This window comes from Dipteris shenzhenensis, chromosome 30 (genome assembly GCF_047967505.1).
Source record: "Dipteris shenzhenensis isolate YYH24624 ecotype China chromosome 30, Dip_SZ_1.0, whole genome shotgun sequence".
Taxonomy (NCBI): Eukaryota; Viridiplantae; Streptophyta; class Polypodiopsida; order Gleicheniales; family Dipteridaceae; genus Dipteris; species Dipteris shenzhenensis.
In genome coordinates this window covers 8,121,537-8,145,579 of record NC_141625.1, presented here as the reverse complement: position 1 = coordinate 8,145,579, position 24,043 = coordinate 8,121,537, and the positions used below count along the sequence as shown (strand labels likewise).

General features: G+C 39.8%; 1 pseudogene; it reads left to right on the top strand.

The window, feature by feature from the left end:
- Window positions 1-1,019: 1,019 nt before the first annotated feature.
- On the top strand, window positions 1,020-3,269 carry LOC147881668 (uncharacterized; annotated as a pseudogene).
- The last annotated feature ends 20,774 nt before the right edge of the window (window positions 3,270-24,043 follow it).

The following is a 24,043-nucleotide window of genomic DNA, read 5'->3' as shown; positions in this document are numbered from 1 at the left end:
GCTGGTAGAAGGAAGTGAAGCTAGCCATAGATAACTCTCATGGAAAACAACTGGCCAAAGGTAGCTCTCATGAAAAGCAACTGCCTAAAGGTAGTTCTCATGACATGCAACTACCCATAACTCACCAACTCCACAAAAGAATGATGTTAACAAGGATGATGGCCATGAGCAGTTACTTAGCCCACCATTCCATAAAAATGGCCTGACAACCACATCTCCAGAGAGAGGTATATTCCAACGTTCATGTATTTTAACAAAAAAGCTAGCATGTTATAAGTTAAAAACCAACGACCTTATAAGTTATAAACCAATGAGACGACGAAGAGGTTAATAAGATAACGAGTCAATAAGTTAATAACTAATAAGTTAATAATTTAAAAGCTATTTCGACGACCTCTCATTTCTTTCCTGAAACCACTTCATGCAGAATTCCTTCCCTGAGCTCAAGCCAGGGGCTGAAATGCCCCCATGTCTGGAAAAAACCATGCTCCAGAGAGGGCGCGCCGGTGCCTTCCCTGAGCTCCAAGCCAACGGCTAAAATGCCTCAAGTAGAGGCAAAAAAATGCCCCGAGAGAGGGGGCATTGGCGTGCCCTCTCTGGGGGCATTTTTTTTGCCTCTTCTTTAGGCATTTCAGCCCTAGGCTTCAGCTCAACTAGGGGCTGAAATCACCCTGGTTGGGGCAAATTTTTTTGTGAGTTGAAGTTCATGAATTTTTAAAGTTGTTCATGAATTTTCGTTTGCTTCAAGTTCATCTTCAAGTTCCAAGATGCAAAGTTTGAAGTTTGAAGCTTCATGCTTCATTTTGGTTTTAAAGATTGGAACTTTTCTGCATTACTATTTTGGTACCTGTTCTTAAGTTTCAAGCTATTGTTTGTATTTTGTTTGTTTTACATTTTGTAGAAATGTTGATCGATCAAAAGTGGGTCCTAGCAAGCGTGGGAGGCGAGGAGGTAGAGGAAAGGGAAGAGGAAATGATGAGCATCTTAATTTTGTTGTCCCCATTCCTGATGTCCATTCTATGGGAGCAGAGTATATGGGAGACATGAGCCAAGGGCTTGGAGAGGGCTCTGGAGCATGGCATGATTTTGACCATGTGCATGCTTGTGAAGAGTCCTCCTTACAGATTGTGCCATACATAGTTCAGCCGGAGATCATCATCCCTCCTAGAGGAGGGGATTCTTTGTCTGAGAATTCACTTTATCTGGATTGGGGGGAGGACATTCTCCAAAAAAAAAGAATATTTTCTTGTTTTTAGTGTCCTCCAATTCCTTTGTGTAGGCTTATCCCTTATGCCAAGGTGAGAGGGCTAAGGGATGATGCGTCCTGGTTGAAAGCCAACTTCAGTAGAGAGGGTTATGTGTACAAGAAGGGGGCTTTTATTGTTTCTCTTTGGAATTCTGGGTGAGAGGACTGTGATGTTGATGAGGCTATCATGCAGAAATGGGACCCTATATGGGTTTCCGTTAATGTAGAGTTTGAGGTAGAGCTTGTTGGGCAGCCTGCATGGCAGGTTATGTCCAACAAAATGTTCTATGTTTAGGAGGGCAACCATAGGACCATTGCATGGCAAGCAGCAATCAAAGAGTGGTTTTCACAGATGTGTGAGAAGCATTACAGAGTCCTCTACACTGTCATTGATCCTACATGTGTCAGTGAGATTACTCTGCTATCCACCTTGCAGACAATGAACTTGTAAGAACTATTTTCCCTTTTCTTTGAAAGATTATTTGCTTGGTTTATGAATTCAAAGAAGTCAATTGTGTTCCTTTTAGTAGAAAGAGTATTTGATGGTTGATTTCTTTTATTGTATACCTCTTGTTTGAACATTCACAGCATGAATACACATGCATTGGTTGCTACATGTTTGAGAGATGAGCTAGTGAATTGCAAAAACATTTGTTCGGCCAATCATGAAGATACATGAAGGATTTGCGAGATAGAGATAGGAGATTCATTGCCAGCATTAGGCGCAAATACATGAAGGGGAGTGAGCCGTGGTATCCTCTTACGAGGAGATACCTTGGCAAGTTGGTTTATAATGTATGTTCTTCTATTTTGTTATTTAGCAATTAAAGTGCTTTTGTTTGCAGGCTAACATTTGAAGAGTTGTGCTTCATGCTACTTGAAGGTTCAAATCTCTCAAGTGCTTGGAAAGAAGCTGTGGAGCAAGACAAACATGCTATGTTAGAGAAGGAGCTTGGGAGGGTGGAGGGTTTGCCATGCAATACGGTGAACGTATTGGGAAGGTGCATCATCTCTATTACTTTAAAAACAAATGATTGTGTTTTTGTTGCAGTGCAAGATTTACAATTCTTATATTTTTGTATTTGTTTACATGGCAGACTTTAACATGTAGTACATTACAGTGTTTAAGTTCAATGCTATTGCTTTATCTTTCTCATAAATTTTGTGTTGATGATGGTGTACATGAATCATATGATGGTGTACCTATTTTTGGGTTTATGTTCTTAAGTTAGTCCATGGAGCGACTTTCACAAGTTTATGTTAGTTTAAACTTTAGAGTTCATGATGACTGTTCATATTTATGGTTATATATGTTTACATGTTTCTTTATGGGTTTATGTTTTTAATATTAAGATGGTTACAAAGTTTACATTTCATTGGGCCTTTTCTAACATAAAGTTCCTTTATTTATTAGTATTCACATTTACGTCGGTTGTTAAAAGATTCTTTAAATTGTTTGCATGTCCTAGATTCTCAATATAATTGATCCCAGACTTGGGGATGAGTGGATGGCAAAAGTAATGTCGTTGAGATGGGACACATAAAGTTTTTCCACCCTCAAGAAGGTGAACCTTATTGCACTTCATGAGGCTCCAATCTAGACAAAAATCTTTTGGTTTTCTTTTTTGGAAGCTAGCAAAACCATGAAGTCTTTGTATGGTCTCCTTCGTGGAGACCATATATACAGAGTGTGAGTACACTGCTTGTTTTCTTGAGTTTGTGATTCTATTTTTTATCATACCATCTAGTTAATTATCAATTATGTTGGTTTAGATGGCTGAAACATGAAGGCACCCTCGACAAGATATACCAAAGGGGCCTTCCTATTCTACAGAACTTCGATGACATTCTAGGCATTGCGGCTCTTCCTGCAGATTGTACATTGCATGAGTTTTATGAGGAGGTAAAACTCGATGCTAGAAAGCATATGCTTGATCTTGAGTGCAAGGTTGATAGAAACGACAAGACTGAGGACGCTTTGGTGCTGAAAAAACTTGATTGGGTACACATGGCTACGCAATAGCTTGTGTTCATGTACTTGGCTACAACCTCTTTCATTTGGAATGATTTTAAGTTAAAGTTATAATATTGGAAAGTTTGAAGCTTGTGTATTGAATTGAACCTCCTTGATTTGGAATGGATTTGCCTAACATATGTATGGACATAGCAATGATTTGTTTTTTTGAAAATCTTTTTATTTTGTCAAGGTTCTTTTCATTGATGAGAGAAAAGGGCCATCTATCAAGTATACCACTTCTTACTCACCAATGGTTGGCATTGAACAAAGAGGATAATTGCATGTATCCACCTCCCATGCATCACCTCACTCATGTCCTTGGTGGATAGATATGGAGGACTCTTTTGTCATGGAGAGGGAGGAGGGGGATTCTTCATCCTCCTCTAGTGAGTGAGTAGTGGGGGAGTCCGCTTCTGGGAGAGGCGAGTCACTTTTCAATTTGGGATTTTATGGTTAGATATATGTTCACATGATTTAAGTGGAAAACTATAAAGTTACATTTTACTAAGTTGAAAAAATTTCAAGTGAGTTTTTCAGATTGCGTCTTATAGTTTGGGAAATTTTCTTTCTGTGGAAGTGTATGCTTGTGATAATTGAGTGGTGCGTGTTTAAAATATGAGTATGCTTTACAAATTTGTATGTAGATCATGCAACAGTCAGAGCCAAAGTTTTTCTAAAAAAACAACTTAGATTTGTTTACTTGGCTGACCACGCATGTCATGGTGCACCCCTTGTTGGGGACCATCGATGCATAGCAGTGGTGGTAGATTACATTGCCATTGGCCACAATTTTGCTGTTGGTTTGCCAAGCCCATCCTTTGTGGACATACATGCACATATGTCTTCATGTAAACCGAGAGGACAGTCTTATGTGCGAAAGGGAAGATCTGTTACTTGGGCTATTGTTTTGATTTTCTTGGATCTACCCTTTGGTGGGGACCATCCCATGCCCCCCTCGCATCCACTATGGGATACTTTGCTAGAGGACCATGTGCACTATGGGTTATCATTGTTGGCATCCACCCTGTCAGATGAAGGGTGGTTGGTATCCACCCTGTCAGATGAAGGGTGGTTGGTTGTCATGGCAGCTGGTGGAGGTAGTTTATATGGTTGTTAGTCTATTTTTGCAAGCATTTTGTGTTTATTTTATGGTTTTTAAATAGTCTCAATACCTTGTCTTTCAAGGGAGAGTATTAGTTGGGTGGAGTGCTACTACCGAGTCTTAGAGCTGCATATTGCACGATGCATTATAGTTGTGCATCACACCTCGTTTGGATCTTATGAGTCGACTGGATCACACATTGGGGTGATGCTTGTTTCAAACACTATTTCCATCCTTCTTATTACATTGGATTGTGCAGGTGAATAATTTGGTTTTGATGTTTGCAGGCTTGTATATCACACATATTTCTACTACATCATCGAGGGATGCACCTTCGAACTTTTATTGATCGCTCTTCCCCATTCTTCGAGGCCCTCGACATGCAAGCGATAGATGATGTGATGTACCAATGCATCCCCGACGATGCTCTGAGGACTATCATGGCAGGGATGCCTTTGAGGGGGGGCATGGAGAGGAGCCATACCTTCCTCAAGTGCTTTTTGGAGATGCTTTGTGCTCCAGAGGGTATCTATGTTGAGCCGGGATGTGGCACAACGCCATTTTGGCTAAAGGCATGCCTTAGCACAGGAGTGCTTGTGCATCCCTAGATGTGGATGATAGACTGATGCACTCATACGTACGTTATTCCTTTACTTAGCACTAGTAGACAGGGTAGGGATGACATCACAGCATAGGGTGATGATGAGGTGGACACCAATGCTGGTCTTAACCCTTTTGATGACTAGTGAGCACCTTCTCTCACACTGGAAGGTGTTTCATTTATTCATGGACATTGTTTTTTGGTGTTGCTTTGAGGCTTCATTTCATTTTGGAACTTGACCATTTTGTATTCTCCTAAAATGTGATTATGAGTGCGTGAAACATAGAACATGCATGACTATTTATTCTTTTAAATATACCATTTGTTAATCTAATTTTACATTTGAGTGTGGATGGTGTTTTTATGTTGTCTTGGCAAAGTTTGTTGCTAGTTTGTGCAGAGGCGAGCGCAAGGGCTATGGTTAATGATCCACGTTGTGAGGAGACTCAGCCAAAGATTCTTTGTCTTTGTTTGTCTGTTTCATACATATAAGTTTAAAAAAAAACCTTGCTAGTAGCTCCATTTTGGGAGTAATAGCTAATTTGTATGGGGTGTCAACATTCTTTGCATAGAGTATGTTTTGGACTGATGTGATGTGCTAGTCACATCTAGATTGCATGATATGTATATAAAGTGGCCAACCATAGAACGAATGCAGAAGTTCATTGATGCATTCCAAAGCATTCAAGGAATACCATATGTGATTGGGGTAGTGGATGGTAGGCATATACCAATCATTGCCCCAAGAACAAACCATGAATAGAAAGGGGTTGTACGCAGTCGTTCTTCAACTCATTGTGGTAGGTAATTGTTCAATTTGGGACTAATGATATTGGGTGGGTAGGTTCAATGCATGATTGTAATATATTTCAATGAAAATGCTTAGGACAAAGACGTGCAAATAAGGGAGGTTTGGGAGAATATTGTTTACTTGGTGATTGTGCCTATCCTACGCAGTACTGGATGTTACCTCCTTTCAAGGGTAGTAAAGAAGGTTTACCCATGGATCATTATTATTGGAACTACATATCGTCAAGCACTTGTATGTTGGTCAGAATTCTTAAAGCAACACTCATTTCATTAACTTTGGACTTGTCAATGTACAAATTCATTTTTACAAATACTTTTGGACTAGTTTTTGGCTAAAATTTAAGAAAAAACCCACTCTTCTAAGCACAGACGAAACATAAAAACAAGCAAATTTTTATAGATTTTTAAAGGAGATGAATCAAACTTATAAAATTTAACGTGGCACAAATAAGTTACACCAAAAGATAAGATTCATCAGTTGTTAACTCTCATAATAGGATTGTATGGTGTTAACAAACACCTTCAAAAGTGCCACTTTGCAAACTGTCATAATATTTATAATGGTGTGAACAAACACCTTTAAAAGTTTCAATATTAAGCAAACTATTGCAATATTAAATGTCTGATGAGAAGAACATAATAATTGTTCATAATCTTTCACTTCCAAGTATCGATTCCCAATGCTTCACTCACTTAAAGTAAAGCATTCCCAATGCTCCACTGTCTTTATTCCAAACCTTTCATTTTACACTACCGGTTTAAGTGTCAGTTGGACCATTCACCCATACTCATCTGTGCAAACACACTATGGGGCCCTCCATCCTTATTTCTCTCATTCTTGCAAGCTTTATTTTCTTCACTCCTCACCCTCGACATTGCATTTGTATTCTTCCATACTAGTCCTTCTATAAACACTCTCTTCTTTCTTCCATCCTAGTCGTTCCATAAACACTCCCTTCTTTCATCCATCCTAGTCCTTCTACAAGCACTTTCTTCTTCCATCTCTCTTAATTTATCATCTTTCCACCCATGGATGTCCTTGGCATCGTCGCAGATGTGGGAGTCCAAAATCAAGAGTCTCAAAGAATGGATTGCTGACCAAGGAGCAAGGAGAGTTGCAAGAATTGGACAAGGCTCTCCACTGACACAGATGGAGAGAGAGGGATTCTATGCACAGCAGTGGGAAGAGAGGGAGGAGACTCATAAGATAGTAGAGAGCGAAAGATTTTTACAATGTATTATAAAAGCATGACAAGATCTCTTAGACTTCTTAAGGAACCTACGTTATTGCAGCACTCGGTATGGATGATTTGATGCAGATGTTGAAAGAGCAATAAGGGCCGCCCAAAGAGATTATAAAGACACAATCTATATTTCAGGTTGATAAATTCGATATTATTTGAGCAGCATGCCGAGAGTCCGATGGCGACTTGAATTTCTTCCTTTATTGTAATTATGTTGAGGATATGGATGTGGAGTCAGTGGAAGATTGGGTTGTTAAGAAGATAAAAGATACTAATGATGAGATCTTCTAGTGTGGTCTCAACCTATGTGGCATGTAATAGTCATTGATCTTATTTTGTATTCTCTGCAAGAAGCTTGGTAGGGCTAAGCAGATCATATTAGAATTGCTAATGTAGTTTATTTTTCAGTTGCAACAGTGTGGCTCTTATGACTCTATAATGTTGTAAACTTTGACCCTATAGCATAATTTGAGTAATCTTATTGTTTTGAGTCGCAAATTCTCATCAAGTGTATCCATGATAAATGTCCCTTATGTATCCATGAGAGAATGCCCCTTATGTATTCACATATAATAAAATAATAATACAAATGGAATAAATATCATAAGTAAATATCCTAATGTATTGTAACATGTCAGATAAGTAGAAAAAACACCATCATTAGTCAACACAAACAAGGTTAAATATTCAAGAGCTCATGTTTCTTAGGTCATCTACATGCTTTACAATGGAATAGCATTTGATGAATCCTCTTGAGGCTATGATGCTCTAAGAGTACATTGAGTCTCTACTTCTTGTCTAGATGGTGTACACTGAGTTTCTACTTCTAGTGCAATCTGTAACAAGCGTGGTACAGCTGAGCTTGGGATAGATTCGATCTCTTCCTCCTTTGGAAGTTGTGATGCTATAGATGCACATTGAGTCTCTACTTCTTGTGCAGGAGGAATGCATTGAGTCTCTAATTCAGGTGGAGACTATAATGCTTTCGCTATAGATTCATTCTCTTCTTCCTTTGCAAGTTGCAACTTTGCTTGAGGCTGTGATGCACAAGGAGACTGAATTGTCTCTTGTTCTCATTGACATCATGTTGTTTCCCAATGGTAGTAGCTATTGAGACATGCTCAAAAATTTCATTGACGAACAACATGAAGTTGTAGGCAACTCTCCACCCATTGCTAAACTTGTCTTTCTACTCCACTACAATACTTGTCTAGAAATTTGGTTGGTCTTCTTAGTCAAATCAACAGGTTGCAACCACTTGCAAACATCATCTATGGTCTTTTACTTGTTGCTTGCTAAGTACATTAGAAACAAGAGAATCGACCATATATGCATGTCTTTGTATATATAGGGGAAGCTATTCTAAAACCATACTGCAATAAAAAGAAAAGAATATTAGTTCATTTGATCCAATGGAAATACAAAAGCATAAAGTCAAGAAAAAGTTTGTGTCAAACCTGAGGATGGCTAATTTGACTTTGTCATTAACCTCTTTCTTGGAGTTTAAGAGGATTGAAATGTCCTCTTCATCAAATAGTAAAGGAAGAGGCTATTGTCGAGCTTAAAACTTGAAACCTAACTTGAAATGACTTCCCCATCTACTGCAAGGTATGATTATTTTCTAGACTCCTCTGATGGATAGCCAAAGCAACTTTGTTTTCTTGAGATGATCTTCCTATATTCTCTACTCTAGCTATGTCCCCCTCATCCTCCTCCTTTTCCTTCCCCTATAAAAAGATAAAATGATTATGAGATTCACAATTTTAAATTAATTATAATTAAAAAAATATTTTTAAATAAATAAAAATTAAGGATAAGTTTTCATACCTTTAGATATCTACGTGATCTTTTTATATAACCTTCTGAGGCAAGGTCAGTGTCATATCCATCTCCTTCAGCTTCCTCACTATCATATCCATCACTTTTAGCATTTTCATCCTCTTTCTTGCTCTCATCATACATAGCCATCTCTATGTCAACATCCTCTTCATGTGAGATCGAACCTTTTTTATCATACTTCATTGTGAGAGCAACCATGGTATCAAGGTATTCCAAGCAAGCAGGCCTCTCACTAATATTTATAGGTTGTCCTTTTCTGATTAGAGCTTCAAACAAATGTCCCATTCGACACAATGTGACTTCCCATCCAGGCAGCATAAAAAATTCCATCATAATAATTAAAAGATCAGCACTTTTTGCTGGCCTTTCATAGTGATTGGCGTTACGATGGAGGAGACTTGGAGCTTCATGCTCTTCCAGCATTAGTTGCAATCTATTTGCATTCCCTCTTATGTTGTTCTGTAAGGAGTGATCATTGTAAGGGCTCTTCATGCACAAGAAAAACGTTTCAAGACTCTGTATTTTGAGACCGCATTCTCTCTTGTCTCTCTTTCTTGAGTATATACCATTGTAAATCTTAAGCTCATTGCCATAATGTTTTTCTAGCATAGCAGACTTTTTTCCTTGTCTTCTTTATAAGCGAATGGTGGTATTTAATATTCTGTCAAGGAGTTGACAAATATTGTGAGGTGATATTTCATAGACAAAGAAAAGCTGAGGCCTCTCCCAAGTAGTGTCATCTGAGAAGAAGTCATTCAATGAAACTCCCTTCCACTCTACACTCTTTCCAGACTCTAAAATTCTCTCATGTATGAAAAAAAGCCCTTGTTCAAAGTTTTTGCTTTTCTGAGAGTGTGCTCATTGATGATTTTTTGTGCATATGCATGCACATTTTTTGGAATGTCATTCGCCATAGAAGGAGTAACTTCAGACCCATCCTCTTCTACCTTCACCCATATGTGCACCCAAGCCTTTTGTTTAGCTAACGGTAAAGCTGATGCCATCTGCTTCACAATACTATGATCAACTTTACATTGACTGATTGGAATATTTTTTCTGCCAGCAAATATTCAATCGCATTCTTTACTACATCACGCTTGACCTGTTGGATGATGCACTCTTCCATGCAATGATCTTTATCCCTTTTGCCAAAAAACCGTTCTTTGGATATTAATTTCTATGCAACAATACTTGCTTATTTGTCTGACAAGTTTCTTATAGGCCTCCAGATCTGAGCTGTCATCTCTATTTTCTCATTCTTCTTTGCCTTGTCTTGAATAAATGATGGAGCCTCACATGTGACATCTCCCTTCTCACATGCAAGACATACTTTTGTTATCTGATCAAAAACTTCATCACTGTGGAAAAGTATGCTTGTGTAGTCTGGATACATGTCCCTTACTATCTTAAAGCTTGTCATCACCTCTATCCTTTCTTACTTTCCCCTTGGTACAATTGCACTCAAGCATGTGTAAAAGTCAACAAGATTTTTCCTCGGGGGGGTCATTCATCATATGTAACTCTATCACGTGAGTTCAACAGAAGGATATTTTTAATATTTAAAATTTACAGAAATTAATATACATAAGGAAGTTTTTAAAATGAATTTGGAAAAAATTTACAGATTTGTATAGAAAAAGGGTACATTTTATTAATGGAAAAATTACAAATAAGGGATTTTACAAATAGGCCTTGAACGCACGTGATATTGAGGGTTTATACATAGTGAACCCCCCGAGGATTTTTCGCTTCCACTTTAGTAGTAGTTCTTTTGAGAGTAGTCATAGGAGAATTAAAGGTTCTCCATATGGTCCTAGTTTTGAGCAACATCTCTGAAGTGGAAGTGATCTTTCGTAGTGCGTGAATGTCATGATTAAGTATTTTTTACTCAATCAAATATTTTTTCTCATTTTTGAAGATACAAATGCTTGGCAGAATAGTAGTGGAATTGAGGCACATTCACAAAGGTGTCGTAAGTAATTTCTCCTTTGTTGTATGCCCCTCTAGAATGCTCATTACAAGCATAAGCATAGTGCTGACCATCTATTGCCTCAAATACATAGTGAGCTAAGAAATTTCTCTTAGCATCCTTTATATGTCGTTTTGGATCATCCACTGAACATTGTCCTTCCTGAAGTGAGGGAACTTGTTTTTCGAGGAGCTTGGTGAATTCCATCTCAAAATCTTGAGGCTGTAACAAAGGGATGGATTGACTAGAATCTCCTTTGACTAGCCAATATGCCCTTGGATGGATTACCAAATTTGAAACAACTAGTTTTTTCCCATTAATCAAAGCCTGGAAAATCTTTTTAACATAGTCTTTATCTGAGGTCCCGCTGTTGGTGAAGATGCTTGATTTCACCACCGATGAAGCATGTACAACATAAGTCTTCTGGCCCCATATGTATCCTGGATCCTCATCTGTCACTGTCTCATTCAAGCGAAGATTTAGGTTCTTGATTGACAACATTTCTGCTTCTAAATCTGAGTTCATTTCAAGACCCTCCGCATCCTCTTCGTGTTCTTCCTCTTCTCTTTGCCCTTTCTTTATAGATGAACGACCTCTTTTTCCAGTACTTGTACCTATCTTAGGACTTGGAACTGTAGCTCGTGAAGTACTCGCCTTTTGCATTTGACGTTGAGGCTTATTTTTTAAGGACTCTAACTGAACCGCTCTAGATTGCCCTACTTCTTCTTCTATTGCGTCCACTTCAAGTATACTCAAGGGCTGCACTTGTTCTGTTATCCCATCAAGTTCATGCGTTACACCATATAAGTGAGTAATACCATGAACAAGAGATGCATGTGCATGTCCTATCTCATATGATGCATGTCGTGTCTTAACCAATTCAATTTCTGTCTCAAATGTAGATCCCTTGTAAGCATCCATGTGTACAAGACCCTCATCCAATGCTGCATGTTCTATCTCATCCACTCTAGTTCCTCTCTCATTTGTAAGACCCTGAACCAGGTCTACATGGTGTGTCTCATCCCTTCCTTTCTCATGTGTGGATTCTTGCACCTTAGGTTTCTCATGTGTGGATCCCTGTACTTTAGGTCCCTTAAATGAAGTTGAACCTTGTTCTATGGCACCCTGAAAGTATTCAAGGATTATCTTTGAATGCATTTTTCTTGCTTTCTCAATGGGAAATTCCTCCCACACATGTTGGAAGATCTCCAATGTAGGCACTAATTCATGAAATCTAAGTGCTTTTGGAGGGGGCATCACAAAGTGCATTGCATCTTTCTTTGAAAGAAGAAACAATCTATTGCTCATTCTTGACTTTGTGTAAATCATCATTGTTTTGCTATCTTTTTCAAATTTTATTCCTAGTAAGGTGCCCCCTTGAATCAAATTGCTCTTTGAGAAAGATACACCCCATGCCTGCTCATCTTTCTCCAACTCTCTCTTTGTCATCACTAAAATGAGATTGTCTTTACTCAGTACCAAGAACCATGCTTTCTTGGTGGTGTCAACATTGGTCCCGTTTGTGAAGTCCTTTGGGGCATAAACTCTTCCATTGTACTTCAATGTCATACCATTGACAAATGTTGTAGCCTCAAGATCCATCCTATACTAAAGCATAACAAAAAATTTAGGTACAAATAATATAATACTTTTGCATGAAAACTACAATTACTTTGATAAATCAAAACTACACTGAGTCCCATTAATACACCTCAACTTTTCATCCTCCCCAATGGTATAAGTGTCAATTTCATGCTTTGGGAATAGCCTAAAAGGCTTTACAAGGCTTAGATACATGCATAAATGTGGGGGAAAAAATAAGGATTTACAATGAACTCGTGGATAGTGTAAAATGAAATAAAGTACAATCGGATACAAATCTGAAGTCTATCTAATACAAGTGCAATATGCTCTATCCACTCCCACAACTGGTACAAATATAATTCTGCTCTATCCACTCCCACAACTGATACAACTGTAATCTGTATTGTCCACTAATACAACTTCCAATCATCTTGAAAGTTTTAAAACCTTGATCGTTGCTTAAATGGTAGGGTTGTTGTGAGTGTGAAACCGCATGTGAGCGAATGGCTGACTCTGATTAGGAACTAGTCGGGAAATTTTGAGCATGGCTTTGATTGGCTTTTTTGGAGTTATCTCCTCTAAGGATAAACTAATCTATGCTAATCTAGACTACACACCAACCATCAAAGCGAAGAAAAGCAAGAAATAATTTTTTTTTCATTGTTCTTTTTAATATGCTGAGGTTGCGATGTTTAAAAAAGACAATTACAATTAAGACAAAAAAAATTAAAAATGAGGCAATATTTTTATTTACAAAAATTAATTTACTTACAACTCATGATTATTTAACATTCACATTAATAAGAAGTTAAAATCTCAATAAATTGAAATTTGACTTTATGAAAAATAATAAGACTAAAAATTAAAATTGACTACAAACCCTAAACTCCAAACCCTAACCCCAAATGGTAAACCCTAAATCCTAATCCTAGCCTTCTAAACCCGAACCCCTAACCCAAACCCCTAACCACAAAACCCTCAACCCTAAACCCCAAATCCTAAACCCTAAACCCCTAACCCCTAAACTTCTAACCCTAACCCCTAATCCCCAAATTCTCAACCCTAAACCTTAACCCCCAAACCCTAAATCATAACCCCCAAACCCTAAACCCTAACCCCAAACCCCTAAACCCTAAACCCTAAATCAAAACCCCCAAACCTTAGACCCTAAACCCTAATCCCTAATCTTGGCCTTCTAAACCCTAAACCCAAAACCAAAACCCTATCCCCAAAACTCTAAACCCTAAACCCAAACCCTCAAACCCTAAATCCTAAACCCTAATATCCAAACCCTAAACCCTAAACCCCTAATCCCTAAACCCTCAAACCCCCAAACCCTAAACCCTAAACCCTTTTTTAATTCAAATAAATTTCACTTAAAATTAATAAGAATTTAAAATTCACATGAATAAAAAGTTTAAATTTTGACAAAGTAAATTCTTATTAATCTAAACTCTAAATTCTTATTAGTTTGAATCACAAAATTCAAAATTTAAATAAATTAAAATTTAACTTTATGAAAAATATGAAATTTTAAATGTAAAATTTAGAAAATAAAGCTTAAAATTAAAAAAAAAATTAAGTAGAAGAAAATTTTAATTCTCCCTGAAAGGAGAGAAAGCTAAACTAATTAAAAATTTTCAAAAAGGTGAGCAATTTGAAATTGTACTTTTTATATTTCAACACAAAGTACATTTTTTTTCTACTATATTCCATAAGTTTCAATTGAGAAATTAAACTAGTAAATTGAAAATGTAAGTGAAACTCATTTTAAGTTTTAAAAAAGCGGGAAATTTAAAATTCAAGTTTCCACAAGTTTGTCTTTTCACACACCAAGGTACATAGTTTTGTTTTCAAGTTTCCACACGTTTGTCTTTTCACACACCAAGGTTCTTTTTTTTTTTTGTTCAAGTTTCGACTAAATCACACACCAAGGTACATAGTTTTGTTTCCAAGTTTCCACACATTTATATTTAGTCATTCCTATCTTCTCTTTAGTAGCCTCTAATCTCTATCCTTGATCATCACCTCTACTCCTATATCCATCGTCATCTCTAATCTCCTCCAATATCTCTCCTCTAATATCCTTCATTGATCATAGCTCCCACATCCCTCCATCAAAACCTCTCTCCTCCAAAATCCCTCCTTGATTGTTGCACACTCCTTTCTCCTTCTCATTCGTAAGATTTTTCTCCTTCTCATTTGTAAGATTTTCTATCTCTTTATTCCTCTTTCTATCTTTCATTCTCCCTCTCTCTCGTACTCTCTCTCACTCCCTCCCTCCCTAGATTTTCATTTGTCTGTGTGTGTGTGTGTGTGTGTGTCTCTCTCTCTCTCTCCCCCCTCCTCTGGTGTGTGCGCCTCTCTCTCTCTCTCTCCTGCAGCAATGCGACTTCCTCCTCCCTCTCCCCTCTCTCTCTACACCTCCCCTCCTCTCGCATGCCTCTCTCTCTCTTTGGCACTCGCACACAGCTCTCTCTCTCTCTGTCTCACATGCTACCGTGGCAGTGCAACTTTCTCCTCCCTCTCCTCTCTCTCTCTCTATGCCTCCCCTCCTCTCGTGCGCCTCTCTCTCCTTCTCCTCTCTCTCTTTCTCTCTATCTCTCTCTACCCCTCTCTCTCTCTCTCTCTCTCTCTCTCTCTCTCTGTCTCTCTCTCCCTACCTACCTCTCCCTCTCTCTCTCTCTCTCTCTTATGCTCTACCGCGGACTTCCTCCTCCTCCCTCTCTCTCTGTCTAAGCTCTCTCTCTAGAATAAAATTTCAAAGAAGAAAATTTAAAAAAAATACTTGGAAGAAAGTTGGGATTGAAATGTATGGTTGTACTTGCTTTTCCTCTTGCTCCTCCTCTTGCTTCTCCTCTTGCTCTTCCTTGTTGAAATGGGATAAAGAATGAGAGGAGGAGAGTATATATAAGAAAAGCTAGGGTTTTAAGTGCTTCTCTCTCATTGGTCCCTACATTTCATTGTCTCCTCTCCCATTGGCCCTTCCATCACAATATCTCCTCTCCCATTGGCCCCTTAATCCAAGTACCTACTCTTCCATTGGTCTCTCCTACCCTCCCTCTCCCACCTCCCCCTCTCCTACCCACTCCCACTCCCACTCCCACTCCCACCTCCCCCACCCCCACTCCCTCTCCCACTCCCACTCCCACCCCCACCCCCACCTCCCCCACCCCCACTCCCTCTCCCACTCCCACTCCCACACCCACCTCCCCCTCTCCCACTCCCACTCCCACCTCCCCCACTCCCACTTCCACACTCCCACCCTCCCTTTCTCCCACTCCCACCCTCCCTTTCTCCCAATCCTACCTCCCACTCCCATTCCCACATTCCTACTTCCACTTCCACTCCCACTTATCAATCCTAATGTGTAAACTTGCAAGGTTGAGGAATACAGCCTCTCTCTTTTCCAAGGGTATTGTTTATGTTCATCTTGCTCTTGCCTTTGTGAATGAAAACTATTACTTAAATGAATGACATTACTTAAATCAATCATAGGGTTTAGGGTTTGGAGGTTTGGGAATTAGGGTTTAGGGTTTGGGGTTTAGGGTTTAGGGTTTAGGATTTGGGAGTTAAGGTTTAGGTTTAGGGATTAGGGGTTAGTTTTTACGGGTTGGGGATTGGGGGTTAGGGTTTAGGTTTAGAGGGTCAAGATTAGGGTTTAAGGTTTAGGGATTAGGGGTTAGGATTTATGGCTTAGGGTTAGGATGTTAGGGTTTAGGGTTTAGAGGACCAAGATTAGGGTTTAAGTTTTAAGAATTATGGATTAGGATTTAGGGTTTAGGGATTAGCGATTAGGGTTTATGGGTTAGGGTTTGGGAGTTAATGTTTAGGGCTTAGGGGTTAGGGTTTAGAGGGCCAAGATTAGGGTTTAAGGTTTAGGGGTTAAGGTTTAGGATTTAGGGTTAGGATACAGGGTTAGGAGGTCTAAGATTAAGATTTAGGGTTTAGGGATTAGGGGTTAGGGTTTAGGGGTTTAGGTTTAGGTTTTAGGGTTTAGGGATTAGGGGTTAGGATTTACAATTTAGGATTTAGGCATTTAGGATTTATAGTTAAGGTTTAAGGGTTAGGGGTTAAGGGTTTAGGGTTTAGGGATTAGGGATTAGGGCCTAGGGTTTAAGAGTTAGGGTTTAGGGTCTAGGGTGATTAGGGGTTAGGGTTTAGGATTTAGGGTTAAGGGTTTCGAGGACTAGGATTAGGGTTTAGGGTTTAGGGATTAGGGGTTAGGGTTTATGATTTAGGGTTTAAGATTTAGGATATAGGGATTAGGGATTAGGGGTTAAGGGTTTGAGATTTAGGGTTTAGGGTTTTGAGGGCTAGAATTAGGGTATAGGGATTAGGGATTAGGGTTTAGGATGTAGGGTTAGGGTTTGAGAATTAGGGGCTAAGATTTAAGGGTTAGGGTTTAGGGTTTAGAGAGCCAAGATTAGGGTTTAGGGTTTAAAGAGCAAGGATTAGGGTTTAGAGTGTTTGGGTTAAGGATTTAGAATTTAGGGTTTAGTATTTAGTTTAGGGTGTAGGGTTTAAAGGGTTTGGGTTTAGGAAATTGCTAATTACTTAATCCTAAATCCTTTATTGAAAACCCAAATTTTTAAATAAGACCTCCCATATTTTCTAAACAAGATCTAGATTTCTAAATAATTAATAAAGTAGATTATTGAAAAGAGACTGCTTTACTGCAACCCATCTATCTGAAATGCATCTTCTGATAGGTTTGACAAAAAAAAAAGTATTTAACTCTATTAGAGAAACAGAGAGGCAAAGAGGGCATGCTCCGGCATCTTTTCATATTTTGTATACTCTTTGGAAAAAAAACTTTGGACATGTTAAAATCCCAAAGAGGCAAAAAATGTCAAAGTGCAACGACTATGATGATCTACAATGAGCACTTGAGAGTGCAACATCTCCAGAACAAAAAGAAGCATACAAAAAAAAGAGAGAATTTCATCATAGACTTGTTCGACATTCTAGAATAAAATATGCATTTTGGAAGGAGCAAGCTATTTCTCATCCAAATGAGTACACGTGTGTTATTGTAGATGGTATGGATCAAAATACAACAACATTACCTCGATTTGTTAACACTCCACCTAAGTTACAAGGAAAATACTTTTGAAAGACACATGTATCTCAAGTGTTAGTGCATGAATTTAAGTTTTTTGCAGACATATGGATTGATTCCTTGCATCTACATGATAGTAATCAAGTTGTAACATCTATTATGAGGGCAATTCACAATGTACATGTAGAAAAAGGTCACCTACAAGCAACTTTGAGAGTACAAGCAAACAATTGCGGGCGAGAGAATAAGAATGTACTCTTCTTTGCATTTTGGTCAATGCTAATCGCTCATAGAATCTTCAATGAGATTGAAGTTGGGTTTTTGTTGGTTGGGCACACAAATGAGGATATTGATCAGGTATTTAGCACGGTCTCAAGAGAACTGAAACACAAGGACATGGAGACGATGGATGACTTGATAAGAAAATGCGGGAGGCAAGTTGGTGGCTGCAAGGAAGGTACATTATGCTCAATGGTTGAAAGGATGTATGATTCGAAGAGCTTTATTCTACCTTTCATACAAAAAGGTGGTGATGCCCTGATCAGTCATGGCACTCCACACTATATTCGCTTTTTCTTAAAGGATGAAAAACCAGTGATGCAGTGGCAACACTATTCTCTTGATAGAAAATGGGAACTTAAAGAACCTTACTATCTCTTAACTTCAATTCTGAGCAAAGAAATGCATCCAACATGGTCTCCTATAAAAGAATTCAGCGAGAAATCCAAAGGTGAAATAGAGGCTTAAAATCTTTTATTACATACAAAGAGGAAATGCTCTGGAGATTTCCTGATTAGAAGCCCTCTTGGAAGGGACACACTTAACTAGCAAGACCTACCAATTGATAAAGGACCTTGCAAAAATGGGAGAAGACTCCTGATCATCCTAGACCCCATGAAAACCTGTAGTCTCTTAAATCTCCACCACTCGAATCACATCCCCAAAAGGGACCGCGTACATGGCTGTCAGTCTCACTAGTGTATCAAAAAGCCACCCCTTCATCAGGTGATCCTGGAAGTGTGCTTGGAAGCATTGTCTCTCTAGCCTAGCTAAGGCTTCCTGTCCTGGTGTGAGTCGTGCCCTAGCTGCACGTGTCTGCAAAAACTACTCAAAGATATGTATAAGTCTATACTATCTCCACTGAATTTCCTTGATACGTGAAGGTGTGCTGCTAAAGTACTACTCGTGAGTTGTTGAAAATCATAATCTTGGTCTTACCAAGGTTAACCGTCAGGTCTCTATCTCTACAAAATACCTCTAGAGCCTCAAGATGTTGTTGTAAACCTGCTACAGAGGAGGAGATGAGAACTATGTTGTCTGCATATAGTAGGATCTGTATCATCAAATCTGCAAGTAGGGATCCCTCTCCTCCCAAGTGATCAATGAATGCCATAATCTTGTCAATGTAGAACCCAAATAGGGTTGGGGAGAGTGGGCATCCTTCCTTCACCTTGATCATGCTGTCGACCTGATCTGACAGACCTCTAGGTGCACGTACCCTCCTGCCGACAGACTCATATAGGCTCATCACACCCCAGATCATGTCCTTTGGTATATGCATGTCTTGAAGCCTTTGTATCAATCGGGATTGTTGTTGGGGTAAAGGGCAGTGTGCCCACCCACTTGTATAGTGCCCATGTATACTCATATATATATGATAGAGGAATAAGCTCGAGTAGCTTTTGCTCCACCACTTTTGGTGTCTCCCTATCCCTTTGTGTGTGCTCTCCTCTCTCACAACTGGTATCAGAGCCAAGGAGAGCTTGGTGAGACCTTGGTGAGAGCTTGGTGAGTGTGGCCAACAAGGTCAGAGAGGAGCAGCCTGGTGGGAGCTTCAGGAAGAACTAAGAGAATCGACAGGAGTTTGGCTTGTCGAGTCACTATTTGCTCATTGCTATGCTTGTGGTCGACGTTCATGGTGTTGAAGTTATTGAATGCATTTGGACACGCCTTGGAGCTGGTCATCGTTGAGCTGGACATGTGCAGCTTGCTGTGTATGGCATCGGTTAATTGAAACTTTGCCAAAGTGGAAGTTGAGTCGTAGGGATTGTAGGTCGTTGCGGAGCCTCTTTGCCTTACTATGTCGATGGAGGAGCCAAGAGCTGCTGCGTATATGTTGGAGGACCAGGAGTTCATCTTGCATATAGCTTTGGTTAAGAGTCCGATTGCTAGAGGCACTGTAGGTGGTGAGATTTCATTGTTGGAGCGGTGTGTTATGGCGTGTGGGAAACTATCTGTGCATATGAAGTGCCTATGGACCATTGCTACAGTCCGATGGACTCTGTGAAGCTGTGTGTCTCCGTTTAGTCTATGAAAGAGCAGCTTGCAGTGTTGAGGTTGGTTGCTATTGCATTGCAAAGAAATGGTTGCTCAAGTGCGTTGTTGTCATAGAGGATGCCTCGATTGGAGCTATTGTGTACAAACGTTGTAGGGTCGCTTTTGGTTTGTATGCAAAGATGCGCATTGTAAGATAGTAGTTCGTTTGGGCTCTGTGCTGAGAAGCTGCCTTAGAAGTCATGGCTTAGATGCCTTAGGTGCATGCTCATTGGAGGCTCTGAAGTAATTGCAATTCACTAGTTGACATCGCTCTTGTCGAAGGAAGGAGGCCTTAGATGGTTGTAGATTCCTTAAGGGCTACCTGGGTGGGAATAGTTCTCAAAGTCTATTCCTTTCAAGAGATGTCTCCCTCTCAAGAGCAAGTGACTGCATTTTCGACAGCAAGTATTTGCAAATCCATAAGGATTTAGGCTCGATGCCCAACAGAGGAGTCGGAGAACTTTGGAAGGGCTACATTTTCTCTGTTGACAGCTCGGTCATCCGAGTTTATAGTACAGAGTTATTTACTATCCAAAATAGGGACAGTTCGTGATCAGTGTGCAGACAACCATTTTGCACACTGTATATTGGCAAATGCATACATGTTGATACACTTTGGCAAGTTGATGCATTTTGGCAAAATGATGCAGTAAATGTCACTTGGTATATGCCATTGGTGATGCATTTTGGATGCATAAGTGAGTGGCAAATGCATACAATTTGATGTTCACTTGAATGCCAATATAATGATGCCATATATATGCAGTAAATGCATTTTGGGGACTCTTGAAAGGCATTTTTTATTCTCTGGTATGCAATTTCCAGAAAGCGGTTTATGCATTGGATGCCACAGTATATGCAAGTATTTTGCTCAGAAATTAGATGTTCAATATCTGGTTATGCTTTGAAGCCCACGAGAAAATGATTGATATTCTTGACTGACAGGTCATTGAATAGTTGCTGCTGTTTTTTTTTAAATAATGACAGAACAGTCATTTCCAGGACTGAATATCTCTTTCCTGGTGCAGAATTGCACTTTTGTTCCAAACTGGAAAGTTGTAGTTCATAAAACATACTACAACTTTGCTTTTGGAAGCAAGTTAATCCGGTATAAGCTGCAAGAGTTACAGCCTCTGCAAAACCACAAAAAGTTGCAATCTGCTGTCTATTTGTGACCAATGTGCAGGAAGCTGTTTTTCAGGTGAGAATATCTGAGAATCCACAAGGATTTTGCTCTTGAGGTCAACTGACAAGTTGTAGATCTTTCTACCTGCTACAACTTTGCTGTTTAAAGCTTTGGCATCCGGTCTTTCAGTGAAAAGATATCGCTGTTCAAAAACAGGGACAGCGTGTTATTTTGCCCAAAGTGGCTGTGAGGTATTGTTGTAGGGATTTTTCTTGCACAACAGTGAATTGGGAACTCACAGTAAATTACAGAAAGTGATTGGGATCTCACTTCAGTCCAAGGGCATTATTGGCATTTTGGCAAGTCACTTTGGCACATTTGGCAAGTGGTGAATGCTTGATTTTGTTGCCAAAGGATTGCACACTTGAGGTGATGCATTGGTGATGCAGTAAATGCCATTTCGATGCATTATGGATTTGCATTGGTGGATGCCGCACTGATGTTTATGGATAGTTGAGCTGGGCTCCTATTGCCATTGGTTGAGCAGGCATTGCTCATTTGGTTCAGTGCATTTCTTACTTGGATTGCCAGGCATTAGCAGGTTACTGGGCTGCATATATTCTTGTTTATGCCTCTTTATGGCTGAGTGCTTTTGAGCATTGGATCAGCCAATTTATTTGGAGACCTGATTGGTCTGGACAACACTATATTTTTTGGTCATTTGGGTTGCCTATTGCACTATACTGCTCTTTGGTTGTGACCTATTGTGCCACAGATATGGCATCTACAGCTGGTAGTGCCCTCTTTGATATTGAGAGGTTGGATGGATCAAACTTTCAGTATTGGAAAGAGCAAATTTATGATGTGTTAGTGCGAAAGAGGCAGCATAAGCCCATTCAATGCAAAGGTGTCAAGCCTAATAGCATTAAACAAAGTGATTGGGATGACATGGATGAGCAAGCATGCTCTATCATTCAATCATCACTCTCGAAGTCAGTCTACTTGCAGGTACAGGATGGTGTACAGGGTGTAGATTGCCATGCATATGAGTTCTATACTCGTATATGCTGGATGTATGACCATGATAGTGTTATGTTACAGCATGATGGGTTGAAATGTCCTGATGGGCTGAATTACAGCCTTGATATGCACTCCAAAGGTCTATCAATTGGTAGAAATAGGTCATGTTCAAGGGGGAATTCCAAGAGCAAGTCTAGCTCTCGGACATGTGTTAGATGTTTCTATTGTGGAAAGTATGGCCACATGAAAAAGTACTGCTGGAAATGGCTAAGAAAATGCAAGAAGAAGAGCAAGGTTAAGAATGACAGGAAGAAGGAGAAGAAGCATGTTGAGCTTCAAGGCGTGGATGCCAGGGTTTCCACTGATAGTAGCAGTGATGAAGGCATTCTTTTGTCTATGTCTGACACCTCCTTCTTGGCCACTGATGTACCCATTCTTGGTGATTGGATGTTAGATCCATGTGCTTCATGTCATATGACCCCTCATAGGTCATGGTTCAGTGCATATCAGGAATGCATTGTGGAGAGTGGTTTGATGGGCATTGATCATTCTATGGATGTCCCGATCGGTACTGGACAGTTGGTTGAGGCAGGTTATCATGTCTCTTTGGGTGATCATGCATGGAAGATTGCTAAAGGCAATCTGGTTATGGCTAGGGGATCACGGGTTGGATTCTCTTATGCATTGCATGTATCAGGTGTCCAGGATAAGATGCTTATGATTAGTAAGCAGCCATCAGCTAGTTTATGGTATGCCAGACTTTGACATATGTCTATTGCAGGTATGGAAGCCCTTACAACATTGAGATACATTCCTGTTATGGATGTCTCTCAAATTTTATGTCATGATTGTGATACATTCCTGTTATGGATGTCTCTCAAATTTTATGTCATGATTGTGATGATGGTCAGCAGTCAGGATCCTCCTTTGTGAGGAAGACAATCAGTGAGAGGTATCTTGAGCCATTGCAGTTGGTTCATAGTGCAGTTTGTGGGCCTATGCCTACCATTTCACTGGGTAGGGCCTCTTACTTTGTGACATTTATTGATGCTTCTACAAAGTACATATGGGTATATCCGATTCGGCAGAAGCATGATGTATATGATACATTTCAGCGCTTCTTGGGTAATGCTGAAAATCAGTCAAGAAAGAAGCTATTGAGCTTGATGACTGATGGTGATGCAGAGTTTACCTCTTCTAGATTTCAGCATCTATGTGGTACACTTGGTATCAGGAGGGTGTTGACCACTCCTCATCTTTCTGCTCACGATGCCTTAGCAGAAGGCATAAATCGGATTCTATTGGACAGGATGGGTAGCATGCTACGGTATGCAGGTCTTACCGAATGCTATTGGGCTGAGGCATGTAAGACAGCTGCATACTTGCTTAACAGGTCACCCAAGAGATCTTTGAATGGTAGAGTGCCATTTGACTTCTTGACAGGCAAGGCACCATGTTATGAGCATTTACGTGTGTTTGGCTGCGAGGCTTATGCTCATGGTTCCCGATCGAGGAGGGGTATCTTCCTTGGATACAGTGAGTCCAGTAAGGACTATAGGTTATGGGATTCTTCAACTAGAGAGTTGATACACAGCCATAATGTCTATTTCAGAGAGGATGCTATGTTTAGATAGCCCAGGAATGTGGATAGCAGGAGAGTGGTGTTCCAGGAGGCTGTAAGTGCACTGATACCTCTGAATTCTTTGCAGGGGCAGCCCATATCCCTTGGAGTGGGAGGTTTTTCCCACGGTGAGCAGGTTATAAAGTTGGGATAGCCACGATTACTTCCTGATTTTGGTCAGAGACGATCAGATGTCTCGAGTATTCCACAGGTTTATACTCCTATGGAGATTGTTGATGCATCTTCTATGGACAGTTACAGTTTACTCCCAGGATGCGGAGTGCCTCTTGCAGATGAGGATGAGGCTATGCATGGTGAGGAGGATACCTTGGCTAATGATGCCCGGTATGATCCATTGGCTGGTTATGCCAGGACAGATGTGGTTTCTGTAGTTATTGACTCGGGTCATATTGCGCATGGGTAGGAATCATTGATATGTTTGCTTCGTAAGTGCCTTCATGGCCAGAAGCAATCCCCTCGAGCTTG